This window comes from Gossypium raimondii, chromosome 12 (genome assembly GCF_025698545.1).
Source record: "Gossypium raimondii isolate GPD5lz chromosome 12, ASM2569854v1, whole genome shotgun sequence".
In the NCBI taxonomy this organism is placed as follows: Eukaryota; Viridiplantae; Streptophyta; class Magnoliopsida; order Malvales; family Malvaceae; genus Gossypium; species Gossypium raimondii.
This window is the reverse complement of record NC_068576.1, coordinates 39,285,983-39,293,443: the sequence shown is the minus strand read 5'-3', so window position 1 is coordinate 39,293,443 and position 7,461 is coordinate 39,285,983. Positions and strand designations below refer to the sequence as shown.

The window sequence follows — 7,461 nt, the reverse complement described above, 5'->3', positions numbered from 1 at the left end:
GTTTTAGACAGTAACTACTGCTGTTATGTTATTTGGGTCCAAAAGGATAAGATGTTTTGCAATGTGGAGCTGCTAATGGCCTGAAACATAGGGCAACTTGATGGCTAGAACAGCAACTTGAATGAAATGATGTATGGGACATTGGCCATCTTTTTGGAACAATGACATTAATGGTTCTTAATATTAACTTATTGTGATTAACAAGACTTAATTAATCATATATTAGAAAGACATGTCAATTGAATCATGTCTTTTCATTCAACAAAATTGCAGCAAGGAGAGATATGACTGATAGGGGTGTTCCACCATTTTGCCTAAATAATTATTTTATTTATATTATTTAGATAAAATTTAAATTATTTAATTTAAATTTTTTCTTTTATTAAGTATCTCAGTTTTAAATCCTAAAGAATTTGGAAGAGTATGGCCTCCTTATTATTTTTGTACAGAGATAAATCTTGATTTTTGTTTTCGTCCATCTAAATTGATGATTAAACTGATTAACCCATTAATTTTCAATTTAATCACTTAACCATATTTAAATAATCTTTAAATTTTATGCCAAATGTTGAACTCTAATTTTCGATACATAATAAAAGATAAAATTGAAAGTTGTGTAGGAAAAAGAAAAACAAAACATTATCATTAAGAAACACACCAAAATTGTCAGAAAAGAAGCATTTGAGGGTAAGTGACTATACCCCGTTGCTTTAGTCGTCGTTTTCAAACGTGTCATTCAAACAAAAAAACCAGTGGGTAAGATAACTACTAAACAACAGCTTGGTGGGGGAAGAACAAGATACTGAAGTTTCGCATTTAATCAACAAGTGTCCATTAATGTTGGCCCCCCAAAGCCAGCGGTTACATAATCCAAACACAAATCTGGTCAATACCTGTCGGCTTCTAACACTTCAATCCCCTTGAAAACGAAACAGCAGATTTGAATGGTCATCTTTCTAATATTATCTAATACCATTTCAGATAAAGTGATATATATCATTGAGAGTTGTGTTCATGGTGGGGCTGGACCCAATCAAAAATTTAGTCCCATTTGTTACTGAAAAATAGGCTTAAATTTTTGTCCAAAGGTCTAGTCCTTATGTAATAAAAATTGGATCAAATTAGTTCATTTATTATTAAATAAATTAATTTAATCTTTATATTATTAAATAAAATTAAGTTTAAATTGTAATAGAATTAACATTTATTATATAAAAGTGTCCGATATTACTTTTTCAATTGCAATTCAATTCCAAACAAATGATTTTATTTACGAACCAAAAAAGAAATTAAAAATATTAAATTTATTAAATAATAAATGATATTTTTAAATAATAACTGCTAAGTTTTTCAATTTGATCTTATTTAAATTTTTTAATAATACATAAACTAAATTGATCCATTTAATAATAATAAAATTAATTTAATTAAGTCTCTATGACGTAGTGACACATTGACCAATTAACTTAAATAGAATATCAGCTTGTTAAAGTTTTGGTTTGGTGCTAAGATCAGGGACAAGTCTAAAGTTTATTTTGTAAATTAGCCTAATAGTAAAAATAAAATTTAATTTAATTCTTTTAAAATTATAAAACAATTAATATATGTAATGATAAAATTTTATTTTAACCACTTTAAAAATTACAATTTATTTCTAATTAAATTTTAAAATTTTAATTAAATCTATTTAAATTTAATACCACGCTATATCACTTGTTTTATTTTTTATATAAAGATTCAACCTAACTTGAATCTATATTAAATAGAGATGTAACCAGTAAGTATGGGACACTCGAGACCTAGAAAAATATGATGTCCTTGATGGAAGACCACGAGTGATATGTTAATGAAAATGCGTGTGGGGATATGTTATTTCAAAAGATTATCCACTTCTTTAAGGTCTGTCCAATCGCAAAAAGTATAGTTATATTAACATATAATCCCAAGATTCATGAAAGTGAAAGTGTGATGTTAGATGACCAACTGCACTTTAACTAACAACCATAACTAACCGTTATTCAAGGCTTTCAATAATATTATATCTTCCCACAATTTGACTTTTAGGATTTTTATCTTATTATTTCATGTAATTCTTCAAATGCATGCATGAATGGATGCATTCCTCATGAGTCTCATGACCATATTTTTGGGTTTGATGTATTTTAAATTAAAAAACAATAAGTAATTAATAAAAGGTAAATTTGCATTTTTGTTTAGGTTAAAATATACCATATTGTTCTGTATTCTTCATAGATTTAGAATCTAGTCCTTGTACTTTTATTTCGGGAATTTAATTACCTTTCATATTTCAAATTCGGTCCATAGCAATGTAATTTAAAAAAATTGTAATGAACCTAAATTTAATAAAATAATCTTTAACAATGTTAATAGTTGGACCAGAATTTTGAAATCTAAAAGTACAAGGACTAAATCTCAAATTTACAAAGATACATAGACTTATAACATCTTTTAACCTTTTGTTTAAAATCAACATAGAAAATAAAATTGAGAAGGTTTCATGTATTTTTCGATATCATAAAATAAGTAGACTTTTCTTATACGTACTATAAGAAGTTAGATGCTCGTTATGTAAAATCGAGTTTGAATCTTATGGATGGAGAAAAAAGTGTTGAAAAAGCTCTATCCTCATTTAGAGGTCTGATAAAAAAAAGTCTAGAACATATGATGTGATTAAGGGAGCCCAAAGCTTGTCTATAACAATTTCTGGCCCAAGTAGAGGGACTTATCTATAACTATAACAGGCCTAAGGGCCTAGCTCGGTGAGATTATGTAGCCCCAAAATAATAAGGTTGCTAAGAATGGGTTCTCAAATCAGACTCTCACTAAGCTAAGCGGCTCAATTCCAAACGTATACTTAATATTTATAATTTTTGTTAATTTAATATTTTTGACAAAGAGATGATAATTTTTTTATTTATTTAAAAAAACCTTATTATAAGTAAACAAGTAGCGTTACTAAATAAAATGAAAAATGTGTTCTTTTGCTGGGCTAAAGTGTGAAATTTAACAATAAAGAAAAACCATGGAAAGTTAATTATGAAAATAGGTATAATTATTTATTTAATTCTCCAATTTTGAAAAAAATTATTTTAGTTCTCAATTTGTTTTTTGTCTTTTTTGAGTCATTAAACTTGCGTTGTTTATTAAATCGTCTAAAAATGATGAAAAATTTAATGTTTGTTAACTTTGTTGACGTGGATGCCACATTAAAAATTAATTAATTTTAAAATTTAAATTTTCAAAAATTGTAAAAACTATTTTTAAAATTATTTAAAAAGCACAAAAATTATAAAAAGAATTGGTATTTTTAAATTTTAAAATTAATTAATTACATACTCATGGACTACCATGCGAATGTCACGTCAATAAAGTTAACAAACTTTAACCTTTTTATCTATTTTGAGGTGATTTGACAAATAATACAAGTTGAAAGGCTAAAAGAGACAAAATTAAATAGAAAGCTAAAATGATTCTTTTGGTAAAGTTAAAGGACCAAATAAGTAATTATACCATGAAAACATAATCAACAACATATAATAAAAATAAATAAATGCTATATTTTCTCAACTAACTAAAAATCCTATGATACGACTAAACGAGAGAATTATTTTTTTACATCATATTTATATTAAGTTAATTTAAATAAAACATTAATTTTTAATATTATATATATATATATATATATAAACCCTCGTAATTTGCACCGCCTGTCTCCAATAAAGGCAAAACGCACATGTTTGTAAATTAAAAGATTCAATGATCCATCTGGTTGTCATGTATTGCCGTTACACCTGAGCCACTTACATTAGGGTTCATCAATTCCCAATATTTCCCAAATGCATTTCAATTTTCCACTGTACAACCAAAATTGAAACCTCTTTCAGTCTCTCCCTGTTCGTCTCATCTTTGGATGAATAAAGGAATTATTGAAACAATTTTAAAAAATTTTGAAAAAAGAAGAGCCATATTTCGAGTTTTGTGCGTGAATCTAATAAAACTGTAATCCACACACAAAAAATGTGGATTTGTTTCATGTTAGATTCACGCACAAACTCGTAATCTGTCTTTCCATTAATTTCCCTGTCGTTTCTTCATGTCGCTGTCCTTTTTTCTTTCTGGTCCCAAAGGGATTGGCAATTTTAATCTATAATTTTGGAGAAGAAAAAGGAAAAAAAAAGAGAGACAGTAGCTGTTATTATCAAGCCTGACTGTGAGTTAAGGACAGATCGATCCTCTAAATTTGAAGGTAATGTCGAATTTTAGATTAATTTTATTTGATGAAATATTTGACTATGTTTTGAGGAATTTTTCCAGAATTTTGATTTGTTATATTAGGAAAAAGAACTTTAAAGCTTACTATTATTGGAAAGGAAAGGGTAAAGTAAGTGGTGATTGAAAAAGGTATTACTGATCAGGATTCTTTTTCTATTAATAGTAGTATTATACAGCAGAAAATCATACTTTTAATTGCAAATTTGATACATGTGCTTGTTGAAAAAACATTGATATTCTATCTTCATCCTTTTGTAATATTGCTTCATCAATTAGATCTATGCATGAAACTCCCTTTTCTTTGAAAGCTAGGACAAAGACAAAGGAACAATTGCTTATTTTAATTGCTTTCATTCATCTTAGCTATGTAAATTCCTCAAAATTCTTGTTATCCTGAAATTTTCAGGGTTTTCTGAATCATGGTCAAGTGGTTTAGGATGTAAAATTTGTTGCTTGTAGCACCTTGAATATAAATAGTACTTGCAGAACGAATTATCGAGATGGATACTAATCTCAACTTTTGCTTCTCCAGTCCGAGTGTTTAAGATAACAAGGCAAATCTTTTCTGCTAAAGTTAATGTTATGGCTCATCTTCCTGTTGTTTTGAGGATAATAAACATTAAACAAACTCTAGGAGGAAGATCTGGATAAAGCCTTGGAAAGTATGCATTGAAGTAGAAAAGACTTTATGGTCTCATCAGGACCCACTATTACTGTTTCATCAAGTCGATTCTTGTCTCAAAAACCCAAATTCCAGGGACTTGTAGACCGTATTCTCCGAGGATACTAACTGCAATGTTCTGTATATCGTTGAAGTAGTATCCTTTGGTGGATCTTTGATAATATCAAAGTTTTTAAAACTCTTTGAATTGCATCTTGTGCCTCTTCTAATTTCTTAGTCCTGGTGTTAGAAGCCTTTTATTTTGAGTTGATTGTCATACAGCTCAAATTTTAACGTAATCAGAGTATACAACCTGATTGAAATTGGTCTGTTTACCCTCTTTCCTTGCCTTATTATCATTGTGCTCAAGGATACCTTTGATTAAATTTCTTGAAGAGGCACATACTTCAATATTTTTTGGTATATATAGCATTTTGAATCCTACATATAAAGGAAGAGTCTTAATTTATTTTTGTTATATGCTTATATTTGTATTTTCTTCTCATAGGAAATAACCAAATATTGTATACTAACAACTCTGTTTCTTCTATTCTTGGCGATTTTCACCCTTTAAGTGCATTAGTGGTTCTTTTTTCTATTATACATGATGCAACACCTATGGTTATAAATGCAAAGTTAGTGAAAGCTCTGTCAATGACTCATTAATTACAGATTCCTGTCCGAATTTGATGCAATTATGAACTTGTTAGTAACTAAAGGCAAGAAATTAATGGTGCAACTGCAAACAACATCAGAAATTTTCTTCCCTGACCTAAGTATACACAATTACTATAAATTGCTTACATATGAATTCCATAAAAATAACTGATGTTTGCTATGTCAATGACTCATTAATTGCAGATTCTTGCCCAAAATTGGTGCAATTATAAATGTGTTAGAAACTGAAAGGCAAGAAATTAATGGTGCTGCTGCAAACAACATCAGAAATTTTCGTCCCTGACCATTAGTATACACAGTTACACATTTTAAGTTGCTTACTTATGAATATCTAGCAAGAATCCATAATGATAGCTGACGTTTGCTACCCGGTTTCTACAATGTACTTTCAGTAGGATATTCTGTGTTGTAATAAATATGTCGAATTGTGGGTGAATTTGTTGCTAACATTGAACACAACATGATTCTCTATTGATGATCCTGAACTTTGACATATGAAACAGGGGTACCATGGCTATTTTGAATCCATGGTTGCCGCATGAACAGGTTCTATGACCTAGGGTGTGAGGTGCTCTCACCTCTTAGACATCATAATCTCATGGCCAAGCCTCCCAGGTTATCTCTTCCCCTTATTCATGAAGTTTGTTTTACTTATCGGTATTAAAACCTCGTTGTTATATGGGTAAAAATTTCAAGTTCTTACTTTTGTCAGAATCAATACAGGCAGTATAACCTAAAGCTATATTTGAACATGCTAATTATGCCATACTAGTAACTAGAGCTATGTTACATGAACACAATGCGAGTGTGGGCATAAGTATGTATCCAAAACATATGTTAAGCTTTTTAATGTTTTTCCATGTGGTTGGTCGGATGATTGTTAAATTCCAATACCCATATCAAAATAGACATCAAATACGTGTATTTTAAGAAAAACGAGTCAAAGCAAGACGAGCTAGAGTGCTCATTCGTTATAACCATTTGTTTGATCTCTTCGACTACTCTCCCATCACTTCGATGGAGCTATGGACTATCAGCGTTCAGATGAACCCACAGCCCTGTTAACTAATGCCGATTTCCGAAATGATGTATGAAAGTGTTCACCTCTTAGATCAAATACCAGGTAGGATTTCAGAAGATGTTAAAGCAAGTCAGTCAAACCCCAAATGTCCAGTTATCCACTGCACATGAGCATGAGCTAATTTAGTTATTGTTAATCTTTGGAAACTGATTACAACCGTTTCAATAATAGATCATGCACTGAATCGTCCTAATTTTATCCAAAGCTAGTGGAAGTTCTTATACGGACAACTAAAGTTCCCCCTTGATGTTCGATTGGATTTAGGTACTAAAAGAAAAAAAGCGCGTCATGGTGTGGAGTGTGGACCGACTTGCTTCACCAGTGTTATTGGCCAGAAACCATTAATAAGCTTTAAAGGTACAGGACATGACATGATAGTTCCTTCATTGTCTCAAGTTTTGGAACATCTCTAATGCCATATCAACGCTTCAAATCATGGGGCATAGGCAAATTTCGAATTAACTAATCTAAAATCTCGTACATCACTTTATTTTATGAAAATTGAAAATTAGTCTCTTTTATCTTGGTATGTCAAATTTTGGTCTCTCTTATTTTCTAGAAGCAATGAAATTAACCTTTTTATTTTAACTTGTTAGAATTTGGTCATTTTATTTTACGAAAAGTGAGAATTTAGTTTAGTCAATAAATACCCGAGTTAGATAGGTTGACAATTGAATCGGTTTTTTGTTTAATAATTTATTCAATTAAAATGAATAAAATCGATAAAATCAAAAATTAATGGTTTAAT

The 7,461-nt window shown here is 29.7% G+C and overlaps 1 long non-coding RNA gene across 1 annotated transcript; it reads left to right on the top strand.

Moving 5' to 3' along the window:
- The first annotated feature begins 3,727 nt into the window (after positions 1-3,727).
- LOC105764047 (uncharacterized) lies at positions 3,728-7,214 on the top strand. The gene is made up of 3 exons (XR_001124513.2): positions 3,728-4,267; positions 5,816-6,247; positions 6,978-7,214. It is a non-coding gene; the product is annotated as an uncharacterized LOC105764047 (long non-coding RNA).
- Positions 7,215-7,461: the final 247 nt, after the last annotated feature.